At 31.9% G+C, this 18,469-nt stretch overlaps 1 protein-coding gene and 1 long non-coding RNA gene across 2 annotated transcripts in view; one reads left to right on the forward strand and one right to left on the reverse strand.

The window, feature by feature from the left end:
- Positions 1-18,469, forward strand: part of LOC127144046 (uncharacterized) — a 45,381-nt gene that overhangs the window by 5,914 nt on the left and 20,998 nt on the right. The gene's annotated exons all lie outside the window — the stretch shown is intronic.
- On the reverse strand, positions 13,787-14,778 carry LOC127144047 (uncharacterized). Its single transcript, XR_007815657.1, has 2 exons — positions 14,646-14,778; positions 13,787-14,037 (listed from the first exon to the last, which is right to left on the reverse strand). It is a non-coding gene; the product is annotated as an uncharacterized LOC127144047 (long non-coding RNA).

An 18,469-nucleotide genomic window follows, 5' to 3' on the forward strand; every position in this document is an offset into this window, starting at 1 on the left:
AATTAATTTGGGTCTAAATTAAATTATTTTTCCTCAAGGGACGTCTTGGACCAAGAAATTGCTGCAGCGCGGGATTTCTTCAGTAGGGGCTCGAGCACTGCAACCTCTCTAGGGTAAGTTATTTCAATTGAGTCTTGAACCGTTAGTCGTTGGCGACCTATTTACGAATTTTGACTTATGAAACAGTTAGGACTTCGTCGCTTGGAAAGCGTACTGCCTCGCGGTTAGGACTCGACAAGTAGATCTCCAGGTAAGAGATTCTACTACTAGTTTCATGTTTGAAGTATGAGACTGTGTATGCCCTATGTTGCATATTGAGGATTTGACAGTATGATGCCTGAAATAAACGCTAGTATGATGCAAATGACGATATAGTTGTGCTATAGCCTGTTATGTGTGGCAAGATCTATTGTGGTTACGACGAATGTCGGGACGGAGAGTGTAGAAATGATTTATGTGACATGTTATATGCTGATGCCATGTGTATGTTTACTGCAATTAGGGTACCTGTTAGCTTGATTTCTGTTAGAGTCGTACCTGCATGGGTGTCCTTCGGGATCACCACCTATTGAGGACTGTGTGGTCCGACGGGACGCCAGTCTAGCATGATATAGACATGACTCGAGTGACTCGACGGGGTCCTCGCATCCCGACTGTCCTAGGTGTCCCCGGGCACCGAAGACCAGAGTTACGTTCCTACGGGAGCGCATGATTGCACGTGTTCGGGAACGTGCCAGAGATTGGGTACCAGTTATCAGGACTCTAACAGGAAGTTAACAGGCACCTAGTGGGACTAGTAGTGGGTCCCTTACTGAGTATTTTTATACTCATTCTCTCCATTCTATGTTTTCAGGTAGAGGACGAGGCAAGGGCAAGGGCAAGCTGGCGAGCGACCCGAAGTGAGACCGAGGAGGGCCATAGGGACTACCGCTTCCGCTTATTTCTTATTTCAGATTTTAGCATTTGAGTTTGAGTACTTTTTATTTTTCACTATCTTTTATGTAGATAGGGCCCGAGTAGGATTTCAGAACGTTTACACATTTTTGCATGACTACCTTGTTTATGTTTTTACAAATGAATTTCTTGAACCGTATGCTTTTAATAAAATTTTTAGACTTAAACCACTTGTTCTATATTTAGTAATGACTTCGATTCAGCATAAGGAGTTGGGTCGTTACAGTTATGATGCCTATAATAAGGAACTATTCAACCTAAGAACAGTTCTATTATGGACAATTAATGATTTTCCAGCCTATGGAAACCTTAGTGGATGTAGTGTGAAAGGGTATGCATGTCCAATTTGTGAAGATAACACATCTTCAATACGATTGAAATATGGAAAAAAAAATGGCATACCTTGGGCATCGAAAATTTCTACCACATAATCATCCTTTTCGTCGTCAAAAGAAATCTTTTAATGGTCAGCGAGAACTTGGAAGTATTCATGAACCTTTGTCTGGAGAGGTTGTATTTGAAAAAACTAAAGATCTTGACTTTCAAGGAGGAAAAAAACACTCTAAAGGAAGCACCAAGAGTTGTTGGAATAGGAAGTCTGCTTTTTTCGAGCTCCCCTATTGGAAGCATCTTCATGTTAGACATTGTTTAGATGTGATGCATATTGAGAAAAACGTTTGTATGAATATTTTAGGTACACTTCTCGATATTCCAAGAAAAACTAAGGACGGTTTGAATGCTAGACGTGATTTAGCCGATTTGAAGATTCGACCTAAGTTTTCTCCTATTAAAGGGGAGAAAAAAATTTTCATTCCCCCTGCTTGTTATACACTTACTAAGAAAGAAAAGCGGTTTGTTTTGAAGTCATTATCAGAAATGAAAGTTCCTCGAGGTTACTCATCCAATGTTACGAATCTTGTGTCAATAGAAGATTCAAAACTGAATGGTCTAAAATCTCATGATTGTCATGTCCTCTTACAACAATTGCTCCCTGTTGCCATCAGATTTGTGCTTCCAAAACATGTTCGATATTCATCCAAGAAATATTTAATTAATTTCAATTCCCACATAAATCAAATAATTCTCATTAAATGAATTCAAAATAACGCCCAATAAATTAAATCTAATTAAACAAAATTAAGATAATTAACTCCAAAATTATCTTAATTTTTGGGGCGTTACAATTCATCACTTATTTCAGCTGGCCATAGTACTCAAGAGATTAGAGCTCGAAACCTTTGTAGTAGATTAATGACTTCCAAACAAGATCAATTGGTTGTTGCTCCTTTTAATCCTGGGTAAGTATAATTTTTATCAATTTAAACTTGCATTAGTACGAAAATACTAATTACTTGCATATTTATTTCATTTAGGGATCATTGGTCATTAGTAATTATTAATCCATATGATGATGTGGTGTACCATCTTGATTCATTGAGAAGAAGCTCCCGAGATGATATTAAATACGTAATGAATATGTAAGCTAACTATATTTATGTTTCTTTATTTTTAATCGCTAAAGAAATTAGTTCATTTTGATTTATACTATACTTTGGGAAATGTAGGGCCTTTACGATTTTCCAATCTCAGAAGAATTTGAAAAAGACCAGAAAAACAACATTCTAGAAAGCGGTAAAGGTAAATATATTTATAAATTTATTTACTATTTAATTTAGCACATAATCTAATATGCATTGTTATTTGGTTTTGTGTTATAGTGTCCTTTACAAGTAGGAACTGTTGAATGTGGATATTATGTCATGAGATACATGCGTGAAATCGTGAGTAAGGACACAAGCATTATTACCGATGTGGTATGTTTTCAAACTACTTACATTGTAACGTTATAAATAGTTAATATGACTTTTTTTTTAACAAAGTTTCTACTTGACTTTTTATGTTTTATAGATTGATACAAGAAACTCATACTCACAGCTTGAATTAGATGAAGTACGAGTGGAGTGGGCTGAATTTTTATCCTGGTACATATGATAGATACACCTAGATATGATCTTCTTAATTTTGTAAATGACTAACATAAGAGAATGCCCATAACATTTTTTGCATAAATGTTTTGTTCATAGTCATTATACTTATAGATGAGGCAATAGATGCAAGGGGATAAACTTTAGTTTTGGTATACAAGATAACTATTATTATTGGTTATATAAGATGTAGCTATTATTATTATTGATTTTGGAATAGGCCATAGATAGGAAATTTTAGTTGGCTATATTTGGATTGGAATTGTGTAATTGCTGATGACATTGGTGAGAAGAATTAAATTATTGTTGGTTTACTTAATTATTTGTCATTTTCTTGTTGTGTAACTACTGGTTCTGAAAAGTTTATTTTGTTGATAGATATGTTTTATTAAAACGAATGTACCTAATGCAGGAACCAGAAAATGAAAATTTTGTATATTTAATATATATTAATAAATAGTACTATACATAACGTTTAAATATATGTCAAGTATACGATATTCCTTTACATGCAAAAACGTCAAGTATATGTTTACTTGACACGTAAAAGGCGTCAACTATACAACCTTACTTGACACATAAAAGGTGAAGTGCGATGGATTACTTGACGTTAATACAGTGACAAGTAAACGTATACTTGATGGTTTTTTAGTGTCAAGTACATGGATACTTGGTTTTTTAGTGTCAAGTAAACGTATACTTGACGGTGTTTAAGTGTCAAGTATACTTATACTTGACGGTGTTTAAGTGTCAAGTATACTTATACTTGACAGTTTTGTAGTGTGAAGTATACGTATACTTGACGGTTTTTTAGTGTCAAGTAATCGGACTTTACTTGACAGTCGATTACTTGACGCTTTTAAAAACGTCAAGTAAACGTTTACTTGACACTGTCTTAACGTCAAGTAATCCGATTTTTGTAGTAGTGTCCACTCAATGCTCTCACCATAAAAACGATGAAAAAGAAAGGAAGAAGAAGACTAACCTCGAATCATTAGCTTTAAGTGTCTAATCACTAGAAGAAATCTGGGCTTTAATGTCAGGTGGAAAAAATGAAAAATGAACTTTAATGTCGCTTTTCAAAAAGCGGATGTTTAATGTCGGTTTAAAACCGACATTAAACATTCTCCCTTTTTTAAAAGTGACATTAAAGCTCATTTTTATTTTTATTTTTAATATTGTAAAAAGTCAATGGTTTCTCTCTCTTTTTTCCCCAATTTAATTCAGCAAAAACCCTAGGGTCGTCTTTCCCTCCCATACGTTCTTTCTTTTCTTTTTCCCATTCTTCTTCCTGTCCTTCCTCCACCCAAGCTCGTCGACCGCCAATTTCACGCACAGATGATGTTACGCACAAGCTTCGGCTGACGTTCCACCACTAGACGTCCACGCACAGACGACATTCGACCATCACAGACGACGTTCACGTACAAGCTTTGGCCGTGCCACCACAGGGATATCAATCGACTTGTCGACGCCACCACAGACGACGTTCCCTCCCCTGATGTCCATAACAAACTTTCGCGCAGTAGATCCCCATGAATGGCCGCCCCAACTTTGCTCCACCACGTACGTTCCCGCACTGATTTGATCTCTTCCACACTAAAACAAGGTCAAACAATATATTTCTTTCACATTAATCTTTTTAATGGCGTCTGATAGCTTCATCGACAAGAACGTAGTTTTCAAGAGGCTAAAGGCCAAGTCAGAGAACAAGGTAAGTGTGACTAATTCATCTTCAGATTTGGATCGAAAATTGCACTAGATTAATTATGTTTGTTTTTTGTTTTTTCAGATCTGTTTCGATTGTAATGCGAAGAGGGAGGCTGTTAAAATAATTAGGGTTTATGATCAAATCAATATTTTCATTTCTAGTATTTTCCTTTTCTGTTATTTTCCTTGTTTGTATTATTGGGAGTATATAATTTTGGAACTCTCTATTCTGATTATTCAAGTTATTATTCAATAATATTGTACAAGATTAACAGAAAATAGATTCTCAGGATATTTGGAATGTGGTTGCTTTTTGGTTGAAAGACTTTTGAAAAAAACTTTTGAAAGAACTTGCTTTGCTTCAATACATATTGATAAACGAATATTATGAGTTTCTTGGATGCTAATTTAGAGTTCATACTGGATTTGGAGTAATACATTTTGAATCTGGTTTTGATAAGGTGAGCTTGAGATGGCTTTTGGATGTGTGAAATGTGCTTAAACCTGTTAAAAGATTTTTTTCCCCTCAAAATTTCGATATGTTGTGGATATAGTGTGCTAAGTGCTTAAATAGTCAAAAGTATTTTAAAAAAAACTCTCATTTTCACCAAGGAATTGCTCGTCCCAAGCTCATACTTAGTCTACTTGTGAACTATAATCCAATCCATTCTGTTTGTCTCGTGAGTTTATATGTTACTTATAACGTTAGCTTTACTGTTTAGCCACGGTTTTTCCAGAATATGATAATACCCCATTAGTGTTAAAACTGACCTTTTCCCCAGCCTTTTTAGCATTGATACTTGATCTTATCTGTTTTGCCTTTAACAGATCGGTAGTGTATTTGGTTCTGAGTTTTTGTTGAAATTGTATCTGGCTGGAGCAATTGGTGGGTCAGCATTTTACTTGGCGCATCATCTATTCCAAGCATCGTCCTCAAAGGTATGCAAAGTGTGTATGGCTCAGTTCCTTCATTCAAATTTCTGTGACAGTCATCATGCAAAATTTTCTGGGTCGTAGAGAGGTAACTGCTTTTGATATGATGCAAAGGCAGCATAAAAAAATTGATTTAGATGTATGTTCTGCTGATGCAATGCACTAAACTATAACTCGAGCTTCATTTGTTGTCTTTCATGTAGTTGAGAGCACTTTGATACCAATTGTGAATTCACAATGGTAGAAGAGAAGTTCATCTGCCAATGGAATAAACCATCTTTGATGGGACTTCTCTTGATATATTCATGATTCTTAGCTCTGCTCTTGGGTTGTTTTCTTTTTGGCTCTTTTGACGAATATAACATATCCATTTCTTTTCCTTCAAAAGAAAATATATCGATGCGAGTATTTGCCGATTGTCAATTGTTTTAGAAACTGAATCTTAAACGTTGTTTGCTGGTTTTCTGCTTTCTACAGAGCCGGTCGTTTTGGGGCAACGACCTAGTGCGAGCACAAGGATTGGTACGCTTTTGGAAATCCTTATACTTCATTACTTTTTCAACTGAAAATGCCAACTGAAGACTTTAGCTATCTCCTCAGTAAACCTATTTCCAACGCAAAATTTGTTTTTTTAAAATATACATCGTATGCTCTGAATGCATTGTTTCTTCTGTTAGTGTTGGATATGAGACTTTTCAAAAGAACAATATGATGTGATTAATTGGTTAACTTACACAGGAACTGTACTCAAGGGGATGATGGTTCTGGATGAACCAATGTTCATCTACAGAATCCTTTGTTTTATGAACCATTCATGTGAGTTTTTTTCCACTTTCTTGTAAGACATCAAGCAACAATGAGAATGAGATTAGATCAGTTTGTCGTAATTAATGCCAATTCAGTATGTTATCTTTACATAATTACTTTGAATATTCACCTTTTGAGCTCTAGAGCATATTACAAAAGTGGAATATAGTGGTTTGAATCTCCAACTTCAAGGAAAGAAGCAAACAAAAACTAAGACAATGGGTCTGTGTTGGTTCATCTATACAATTCTTTGGGTTGTGAAAAATTCTAGTGAGTTTCCTTCACTTTTTTTGTAAGATAAGAAGCAGTTATGAAAAGGAGTTTGGATTAGCCGTAATGGTCATTTATGGTCTTTTACTTTGTTCCATAATTCAAAGCAATTCTATGTTCAAAACACTTTATGTATTCACTTTTTGAGCTCTAGTTTTTCTTTAAGTTTGAGTCATCAACCTCAAGCAAAGGAGGTACTTTGAACTTTAATGGAAATCACAAGACAAGATAAATAAACAAATATTTAATTCTTGTGAAGTATGACAAGTTAATGAATTGGTATATTGATATATCTAAGTACATGGAATGAATGTTGGAGAAGGGTGTAAATTATCCATATCTTACCTCATTCTCTTTTATAAATGACTCACCTTTTTTTCTCCTAAGGGATTTATGGACTAATTAATCAAAGAAAACTAAAGTGATGAAGGAGAAAGGGTTGTGCTGAAGCTAAGTATCACAAGATGGGAAGGTAAATAAAGTGTCTATTGCACCTTTATGTTCTTGATCTTGAACCTGTTGTATTGGGTCAGAATCTTCTTTCAATATCATATTGTCCAACTTCAGCATTGGTTCTTCACTGCACAGTTCAAATGAGTCAAACATTTTAGATTTTATTTTTCAATTTTGTCATCAATTCATTACAGCCTGAAAATTTACCATTAGTCCAATATAATGTTAATCAATTTGGTTCTTTGAAAGCAAATAAAAGTCCATACTTTGCTTTACCACTTGAAGGTTCCGAATTAGGACTTAGGCTGTGTAAAGTAGTTTTGAGATATTTTACAGTATGAAAATCTGTCTTTTTTTAATGTTTTTGCGATTGTAGAACAAAGTGAAAGCAAGAGTATAATAGTTCTAGTAGTTGTGCCAATCATATGAGTATTAATCTTCTTGGCTTCGAGCAACTTTTTTATCATTAGAAATGTAAGAAGAAGAGCTAAAGGTATGTAAAGCTTTCCTCCTCATTCTCTTGAATCATAAGGTTTTTGTTTCCATTTTTATTCATCTTAAAGTATCAGCAGATAATGAAGTTACTATAACTGAGCATCTAATAAATGAGAGTCAACTTGATGTGCCGATTATGATAATTGAGCAATAATTTGAAAAGTAAAGCAATCATTTTTATTCACTTTCTTGATCCTGATAAGTCCAAGAGTAAGGATGATTTTATTCATAATTACAAGAATCTTAGAATGTATTGTTGGTTGTTGATTGTGTATTTTGTGTTGATATTTTTGTTATGAAATGCAATGGTAGGAAAGGGGAAGGCCTTTAATAACACTAGAGTGAAGCATAGAGTGAAGCGGTCGATTAAGGTGCCCACGATTAGTAACAAGCTAGCAGATATGATGATTATTCATGGAGGAAATATGGCCAAAAGCCAATCAAAGGTTCTCCACACCCAAGGTATAAAAATATGATTGCTTTACTTTTCAACTTATTGTGTTGATGTTGCTTATTTCTTTATAGATTGATATTGGTTTTCATAATAATGTTATGTAAAAAAATGTTGATTATTCATATGGCGGGCAATATTATGAGCTAATCAATTACAAAAGTTCATAGGTTGCCACATAAAATGTTTTTTTATTTTATTTGGGAAAAGGATTGTATATGATTGCATATATGGAATATTTCTAATAATAGATTGAAGAGATTTAGGAAAGCCTGATGGATGAGGTAGATTAAAGAGAGTTATGTGGATTTGGGTGTGGATATAAAATCTTAAAAACTTTTCATCCTTCTCTGCAATTTTAGTACTTCAAACAGCTTTGTTATTCTAAATAAATGGTTTATTTGGATATTGTTTGTAGATAATTGAAGTCATATCGGGTTGAAAGCTAAGCGATTGTACAGAGATTGCCAAGTGACCGTTGAAAATTGAAGACTGAGAAGGCATTTAGGATTTTTAATTATTTAATTCTTGTATTAGAATCTTTTTTCATGTACTATTGTAGAATGTTAAACATAATATTAAGATTTTATTTTGTGTATTCAAATGTAAAAGACAAATATTATAGTTTCTAACATAATATGAATTTCATTGATTTGTTGGCGTGTGAAAAACATATTTATCTACATTGATCCAATGTCGGTATATAGGACAATAATGTAACAATTAAATAAAAATAAATTTGTAAAAATGAATCCAAAAACTAGGCTTTAATGTCGGTTTTAAACCGACATCAAAGTTCAACCGACATTAAAGGGCTTCAATAACACTATCAAAGATGTCGGTTGAAAACTGACAAACCGACATTAAAAAGGCCTTTAATGTCGTTTTTAAACCGACATTAAAGCCCAACCGACATTAAAGGGCTTCAATAACACCATCAAAGATGTCGATTGAAAACTGACATTAAAGGCCTTTAATGTCGTTTTTAACCCGACATTAAAGAGGCTTTTAATGTCATTTTTAAACCGACATTAAAGCCTAACCGACATTAAAGGCCTTTAATAACGCTCACAAATATGTCGGTTTTAAACCGACATTAAAGGCCAAAATTCTTCTAGTGAGTAGCAATAAAGAGACAGCTGGTAGACGAACCCTAAGCAAAACCCATGTGGACGACGGTGAGTTGCCTTGTAGAGACGACGACGAATAGAGAGACGACGAACAGAGAGACGATGGACAGAGATGAAAGTCTCGTCGTCGTCGATTGAACGACAGTCGTGAGAGGGAGGGTATTGCAGCAAAAGAGATGAGAAATCGTCATTTTACAAAATACCGTGCACGTGCAGAAAAATGTCATTTGCTAAAAATCAAAAGAAAAAGTGGTTTTGCCATTTTTTAAATGACTCCTCAAAAGCATGCTATATCTCTTATTATTCCTTCCAAAAATGACTTGTTTTGATCATATTTTAACTTTTTATTTTTGTTCGATATTAGTTATAATATCAAATTTTAGAATGGGATATTTTTCCATGTAAGAACTTCCTTAGAGTATGAATTAACAATATAATATATACAGGGAGAAGAGAGAAATGCAGGAATGAAACGATTAGTGGCACTATATACATCAATATGAATGATCTTTCATATATTATTATCATCTTGATCTATATGGTAAAGTAATTATTTTTAATCTATATCATTTATTTAACATGCATATAATCATTTAATATATAAATTCATAGCAAATATAAAAAACTTATTATATTTGAGTTTATTAAAGTCGTGTTATTAACATTTAGTTCCAGGAAAGTTAAATGCTCTCTAAAAATTACTTTGATTAAAAATTTGATATTAGTTTATTCTCTTTATTTTCATTTTGTTAACCACTTTTCGGGGTCGAGGAGTATATATTTTAAAAATTAGAAAAGGATGTGTTTCTTTTTTTAGAATTCAGTTAATTGCCATTCAAAACTATTTAGGAAAGAAGATAATTAACTATAGTATGAGTAAATTGGAAGTAACTAAAAACTTCAGAGTTATTTGATTTACCAACTTTTTAAGTTGGTCTAGACGACAAATAATATTGACGTTCGTACATTTATCAAGTAATGTCAACCTTTCATTTGATAAAAAAGATTTAATATTTTTCTTTGTTTTTATTTTAATATAAATGGAGTTATTTTATTTTCATTTTCATAATCTATTTTTTACCATTATCAAGAAACTTCATCTAACAATTCTATATTTTAAATACAGATTGATTGATCTAGAACCAAACAAAACTTGTATCTTCGTCTCAGAGATTTGTTTTTTTTTTTTTTTTTTTTTTTTGCTATATGGTGAGTAATTAAATTGACATATTTATATTGTTGTTATTTAAAAATAAAATCTAAGATATGTTAAAAAAGGGTATGGGAGGGAAATATAGAGGAAATGATATTTGAAAGAATAAGGACAAATAAAGCATTGCATGTAAATGAATGTGTGGAGAAGGGGTTTTTGTCTTTCATTGAAACAACTTTTTGAAGGGTTTTTGTGGTGGGAAGTTGTTTGTTTTAATATACACGCGCTTCCGCCTACTAGAATAATCAAATATATTTTCTGTTTTGTAAACAATCAATGTCTATATTTTTTTCTCTCTCCAATTTCATTTTATGTATATTTTTATTTGTTTATTATTTCTTTATATATAGTTGGGTTCTTTTCTTTTCATTTCAAGCTTTTTTTTTTTTTTCTTTTATCTATTGTATTTGCTCTCTTTTTATTATCTTTTTGTCTTTTTTATTTATAAAATAATGTAAAAGATTATTTTAGTTTAATTCTTATTGTATATATATATGAATTTTACTTTCTTCCCATTTCTTCAATATTTTTCAAATGTCAAAGACTTCGTTGTTCTGTTTCATAGCTTACATGTAATTTTAGTACTCTTTACTAGCATTTATCAATTTTTAATTTACTTGGGTACGTCCATGAATGCATGGATGGTATTTTACTTAATTGGTTGTTAAGTTTTTTCTTTTGTTAATAATTCCAATATTAGTTTCAAATTTAATATTTAGTCACTGTTCTAAACCCAATAGTTGATAGTGAATTTAGATATATAATATCCACATTTATCATAATCATAAACATATAGAAGATTTTTGAGTTAAAAAGTAGATATATGTTAAGAATATTTTTAAATATAATATAGTGAACTAAAATATTTATAAATTATATCAAAATCTTAGATTCTGTCATGATGAACATTGATAGATTTTTATTAGTGTCATTGATAGACACCAAATAAATATTGATAAATTTTTATAGGTGTTTATCAATGCATTAATAAACATTGATAGAAGTCTAATAGTGTCCATCATTCCTAGAATTTGAAATTTTGTAATGTTTTTTAAATATTTGTAACAGTTTTGTCATTTACAATAATTTTTATATTTTAATTAATTTTAAAGTTTAATTAAAGAAAAAAATAAAACAACAATTTAAAAGGATTAAAACTACATGGGAACCAATCTTCTTATTGTTTTTTTTAAAATGTTATAATTTTTAAAAGAAACATTTTCAAATATAACAAAATTAACTAAATATTTACCAATGTGATAAAATTTTAGATTCTATCGATAATGAACACTAATAAATCGACATTGATAATCTTCTATCATTACTATCAATGTCATCAATAGAAACTGATAGAAGCCTATTAATATATATATCAATGTTTATTATTGATAGAATCTGAAATTTTGTTATATTATTTAAATACGATGTTAATTTGTCAATTTTTATGATTCTCTCTTAAAAAACTATTTCCAACCATGGTATAAGCCACAAAGGAAAGAAAATGATTGAAAATTAATTATTTTTTTCAAAAATAAAAAATAAAATCATACAATGAATTCATTCCAATTTAGTCAGTTTTCCATAAAATTTTAATTTAGTTTACCGACTTTCAATAAATTTTAAATTTAGTCATTTGAAGTCATTTTTTAAAAAATGATCTCACAATACATAATACTATATTTCATGTAAAAAAATATATACTATATGAATAAAATTGTAAAATTTATGTAGAATATAAAAATAGAGATTAATATTTGAGTTGTTTTTAAATATAACAAAATAAATTAAATATTATAAAATTTTAGTATCTATAATTCATAAATAATAAGATTGTGTTATATGGACGTCCTTCGAAATAATTTCTCTTAATATCTTTTTAAAAAAAAACTATAGTGAAGAAATATTATGATTAATTCAACAAATAATGTTGGTGGAAAAGAAAAGGTCAGATTAAGAACACATTCTAAAACTAACTGCATACAAGTAAAATGTATCATAAAAAATAGGAATAATAAGAAATATAGCATGCTTTTGGAAAATAGCAAAACTACATTTTCTTTTGATTTTTAACGAATGACATTTATTGCACATGCATGGTATTTTTATAAAATACCAAAATATCCCCATTTTCGAAGTGTAATTATTTTATCTCTGCATTGTAATAATTAGTCTATGTTATACATTTATGAACCTTTAATTACTTTTCGACGTGGTAAAGATATAACAACTCATATCATAACTTCTTCCTCATATCTTGAGACTCAACTAATTGATTCAACATCTTAATAACTTTATTCATTCTTACTAATTTTAAAATAACTAAATTATTAGTTTAATTAATCGATAATATACATTTATGAGTATGTAATTAATTTCGACATGTTAATAAAATATACAACCACTATCATAACCACTTCTCGATTATTATTTCTTTTATCAATTTTCTTTTTTCATGTCTTTTTTTTTTAAGAGATAATTTGTCTATTTATTTCTCAAGGTTTCTTATTAAATTCAAATTAATTAATTTATTCTAAAATATAACATTGTGTGTATATATAATTAGTTTAGTACCATTAATTCGTACGAGGGTGGAAATTAATTAAAACCAAAAAACTATTGCATGAATCGTGTTTAGAAATACTTTTAAACCAAAATATGTTCAGTTGACTGAATAACATTAATTAAATTGTAATTTCTATCGATATTGATTTGATGTCTATAATTGGATGTTCATGTGACTGAAGGAATAACATACCAACTAACATGATTTTAGAATACCACATTTTCTTAGTTTTTTATATACCAAAATACTCACATTCGCAAACTGCATTTATTTCAATATATGTGGTTTTATCAAAAGTTTCTCACGTGTAATTAATTGGTGATATACAACCACTATCATAAAGCTTTCTAATATTTGGGGGTTTCATAATTTTGTTGAAGATTAAAACAACTTTATTCATTTTTTTTATTTCAAAATAACTATATTATTTTTTTTTATTGGCTAAATCTCAACCACTTTTTTATATCAAAATAACGTTGAATCTTTCAACCTTCATAATTTGGAAATTAAAATTAGTTTTCTTATTAGATTTTAATTTATTTTTTAAATTAGAATATTTAATTTAGAAATTAAAATTTATTTTCATGTTAAGATCTTAATTTATTTTTTAAATTTTATTTTTTTTCCAACCTAAGAGACAAAGAAGATGCAACTTTTGTATCTTTATTCTTTCGAGAGAAGGTTTTTGTTCTTCCATCCAAGCGTGATTGTAGGTTGTAGACTGGAAAATGAAAGGTGAAAGATGAAAAATGTAACGACCAAACTCCTTATACTGAATCGAAGTCATTACTAAATATAGAACAAGTGGTTTAAGTCATAAAATTTAGTAAAACGCATAAGGTTTGAGAAATTTTATTTATGAAAATCCAAACAAGGTAGTATGCAAAAATGAAATTCGTTCTAAAGTCCTACTCGGGCCCTATCTACAAAAAAAAATGGTAAATAGTGAAGAATACTCAAACTTGGGTACTAAAGTCAAAAACAAGGATAAGCGGAAGCATAAATCCCTATGGCTCGCCACGGTCACTTCTGGTCGCTCGCCAGCTTGCCTTTGCCCTTGCCTCGTCCTCTAACTGAAAACATGACATGAAAAGAGTGAGTATAAAATACTCAGTAAGGGACCCACTACTAGTCCCACTAGGTGCCTGTTAGCTTCCTGTCAGAGTCCTGTAACTGGTACCCAATCTCTGGCACGTTCCCGAACACGTGCAACATGCGCTCCCGTAGGAACGTAACTCTGGTCTTCGGTGCCCCGGGGGACACCTAGGACAATCGGGATGCGAGGACCCCGTCGAGTCACTCGAGTCATATCTATATCCATGCTAGACTGGTGTCCCGTCGGACCGCACAGTCCAAAATAGGTGGTGATCCCGAAGGACACCCATGCAGGTATGACTCTAACAGGTTAAGCTAACAGGTACCCTAATCGCAGTATACATACACATGGCATCATCATATAACATAACAGATAAATCATCATTACACTCTCCATCTCGACACCGTCGTACAGCCATAACAGTTCTTGTCATCACAACATCATGCTATAATATAACCGTATCATCAATCGCACCATACTATCATTAATTTCATGCATCGTACAGTCTAGTCCTCAACATGCACAATTGAAGGTATACGTGACCTCATAATTCTAAACATGGAGCTAGTAGTAGAAATCTCTTACCTGGAGATTTACTTGGCGAGTTCTAACCGCGAGGCAAGTGTGCTTTCCAAGCAACAAGGTTCTAACCTAGAAGGAGGTTGCAGTGCTGAGCCCCTACTGAAGAAATCCCAAGCTGCAGCAGTTACTTGGTCCAAGACGTCCCTTAAGGAAAATAATTTAATTTAATTCCAAATTAAATTATTTAGTGTCCAAATAAACATTGAGTCTTGCTGGGGAAATGCTAAAATAATTAATTTAATTACCAAAAATTAGATGGAAGGAGCCAAATTAGGCTTGGTGGCTCGGCTGGAAAGAGAACAGGGACCGGCTCGGCTCGGCTTGGCGCAGGGATCTTGCGCGTGCGGCTCGGCTTGCGACAGCAAGGAGGTGCGGCTCAGCTTGTGGTGCAGGCGGCGCGGCTTGCACACGGGCGCGACTCGGTTACGCAGAAGCACGCGGACGTGGCTCGGTTACGCGAATGCACGCGGCGCGGCTTGCACTCGGACGCGGGTCGGGTTCTGGAAGATGGCGCGGGTCGAGCGACGGGCTTCGCGACTCCGTAGGCCAGCGCGCGGCGGTGTGGCTCGGATCGGGGTGCGACGCGGCTTGCGACTTGGCTGCGGCGCGACGCGGACGATGGAAGATCGGCTGGCGAAGTCGGGCAGCGGACGACGCGAGTCAGACGGCTTGGAGGTCGGCGGGACAGACGCGAGCGCGGCGTGCGGTGGCTCGGCTTGATCTGTTCTCCGACGCGCTGGGAGAATGGCGTTGGCTCGGTGGCGTGGGGCGATCGATCGGCGGCGGCGTGGAGAGTGGCGGCGGCTATGGTGGGAGCAACTTGGGGTTAGGGTTTTCTTGGGAAGGTGATGAGTTTCACGCCTCCCAATGCCCCCTTTTTAAAAGAATAAAAGAATAATAAAAAGATAAAATAAAACCCACACAAAATTACTTTCTTTTTTTCTTTTATTATTAATTTCTTTTCTACTTTAATCCAATGGCAACTCTCCTCTCTCTCTCTTCATTAAAGCCACCATTGACCCTTTCCAAGGCATTAATTAATTTGTTGCTTCACAATTAATTTATTTCACCCTTAAACCTCAACAATTAAATAACCAACCAAGGAAAATTTTAACCTTAATTAAGTGTAAGTCAAAATAATCTCATTCCATAACCACTTTTAAAAAAAAAATACTCTTGAGATGAACAATGGAACTCTAATCTACTGGGGCGTTACAAAAAATAAAGCTAGTATTTGCATGCTTGAAATGTTTATATTTTTCTTCTTGAAAATGCATGATGGATGAAGTTGAAAATGAAATTGAAACTTCAAATGGAATGGTAACTTGCAAAAGGAATGGTGGAGATTGGGGTTTGTCCTCTTTAAGATGGAAAGATTAGAGTTTGTTCGTTTGAAGAAGATGAGAGACAAGGAAGATGGAGAATCTTAAAATGCAAGATGGAGAATCGAAAAACAAAAATGGAAAATGCAGATCATTGCAACGGGTCTGGAAAATGGAGATAAATGGTTCTAATTTTGATTGAGTAAGTATGTAGGTGTAATTATGTTTCAACGTTTATTAAAGTGTATTTATTTTATTTTAGCTTAAGAAAGGAGCTTACAATCTATATGCGTATAAGGGTATTTTGGGCTTTTGCAGATTCTTATTTATTGTATTTTTTTTTCATTTTGTTATTTTTGAAAAAAACGATTTTGCTACTTTTTAAAATGACAATTTTAAAATTGCTATTCTTCTCATTGACATTTTTTTCAAATTCAAATGGCTAAATTTTGTTCTTGCATTTCCTTTTCCAACCGTTGGAAAGAAGATTCTGGGCAAACATAATTTTGACTACTTCTGAATGTTTATGAATATTTTCCAATGAAGATTCTGGGCAAACATAATTTTGACTACTTCTGAATGTTTATGAATATTTTCCAATGAATTTTGGAACCGTATTCACAATTCAAACACAGAGTATTTTCTTGCCTAAAAATTGTAACATCAATACATGTAAGACAAGTTTTTCATAGTAATGACCCCTCTCAAATGGTCTTCTTTTAAAATCTAAGAAAAATATATTCAATATATTCTAAAATGGTCTTCGCAAAATATATTCTATTTATATTCGATTACACTAAATTATATTTATAATTTTCATTATATGGGTATACACACAAGAATAAATTATTATCTATACGCTATTTATCTTTGTTTTTTAGTATATTTCAAGTATATTTGATATATATACTTACAATCTCAACGAGGAATTAATATTTAACTAAAAATATAGAATAAAAGAAATGAATGGAATCTGTTAAAACGAAAGTATTGTTAATTTAAAATTTTCGGCAACCAAAATTAATAAATAACAAAATAAAGTTCGAAAATTAAAAAATGGTGCTAATAAAAAAATAATTGAAAGTTTTGAAATAATTGTAAAATCATTAAGTTGATTCAGAGTGAAAACTAAAAGAATGTAATAGACTATTCAAAATTTAGAGCATTAATAAAAAGAATAATTAAAAAAATTGAGATAATAGTTAGAAGATTAACTTTTGCTGGTATGTTGAATATATATATATATATATATATATATATATAATTAATTAAATATATGTTTATCTACAAACTTGAGCTTTTTTTTAGATAATTTAAGTATATGAATAGTTGAATTTTAATTCGATGTTATCTAACATGTCAAATCTTATATTGATATTGAACAAACACAAAATACAAAAATAATATTTGAACAAACTTAAACTTATTGGGTGGGGTCAAAGAGAGAAATTGACAATTTTAGAAAAGTTATAGGTGTATAGAAAATTTGTATACATACATCCAATTCATAAAAGCGACTGTCAGACAAGTAGTAATTTACCCAATTACAGCATTCCCACTTAAGGCTTCGCCCTACCAATTGTAAATCACTTCCAAATCCAAATATTTAATTAAATTGATTAATTTCCTATACTTTAACATATAATGCATATTCTACTACTAAAACAAAACAAAAAATTTTAACCTTTACATTTTCAATAGCCTTTTAAAAACATATGTAAAAGATAAAACAATAAATACAGAAACTATGGTTTCTATAGAATTTTCAATACGCCTAATTTCAAAAGGTGAAAATGGAATTGGTTGTCAAAATTTTGTCCAATTTCATCAATTAAGTCAGAATATTACTAGATAGAACGTAGACCAAGTATTGTTAGGATAATCATAATTTGTGGCAATTTTAAGAATAATAATCAAGTATGTATCAACATTTTTAAAAAATTGCAAATATAGCAAAATTTATCGGTAATAAACTTGTATGGCCGATAGACACTTATGACCTATTAAGGATAAACCAATATTTGCAACATGGTCTAGACTTTGACAAATTTTGTTTTATTTATAAATTTTTTAAAATATTGTTACATTCTTAATTATTTTGAATCTAATTGCTTTATTTGTAACTAATCTGAAAAATTAAAATACAAATCTGACTGAACGCAACTTGTAATATCTACTGCTGTAAAATCATTGGATTGGAAAAGTTGAGGTTGAGATTAAAAAAAAAAAATCTTACAAGGAAATGGATGAAATAATTGAGAAAGAAGGAGCGAAAGGTGAAATTTTGGATTGATTTTAATGGGTAGAGGGGACCCCAAAAACTAAGAAAAGCATAAGTGACAATGAAAACCAAACTCATATTTACAACAAAATATAATCACCAACAGCAACAATTATTGTAGGCTTTGAGGACCCATTTCTACCCACAACAATGTATGTCCATGTCTCCCCCGGACCATTAATAAAGATATCTATGTCCGTTCTTTAGACTTGTACTAATCACTT

This window comes from Cucumis melo, chromosome 11, assembly GCF_025177605.1.
Source record: "Cucumis melo cultivar AY chromosome 11, USDA_Cmelo_AY_1.0, whole genome shotgun sequence".
NCBI lineage: Eukaryota > Viridiplantae > Streptophyta > Magnoliopsida > Cucurbitales > Cucurbitaceae > Cucumis > Cucumis melo.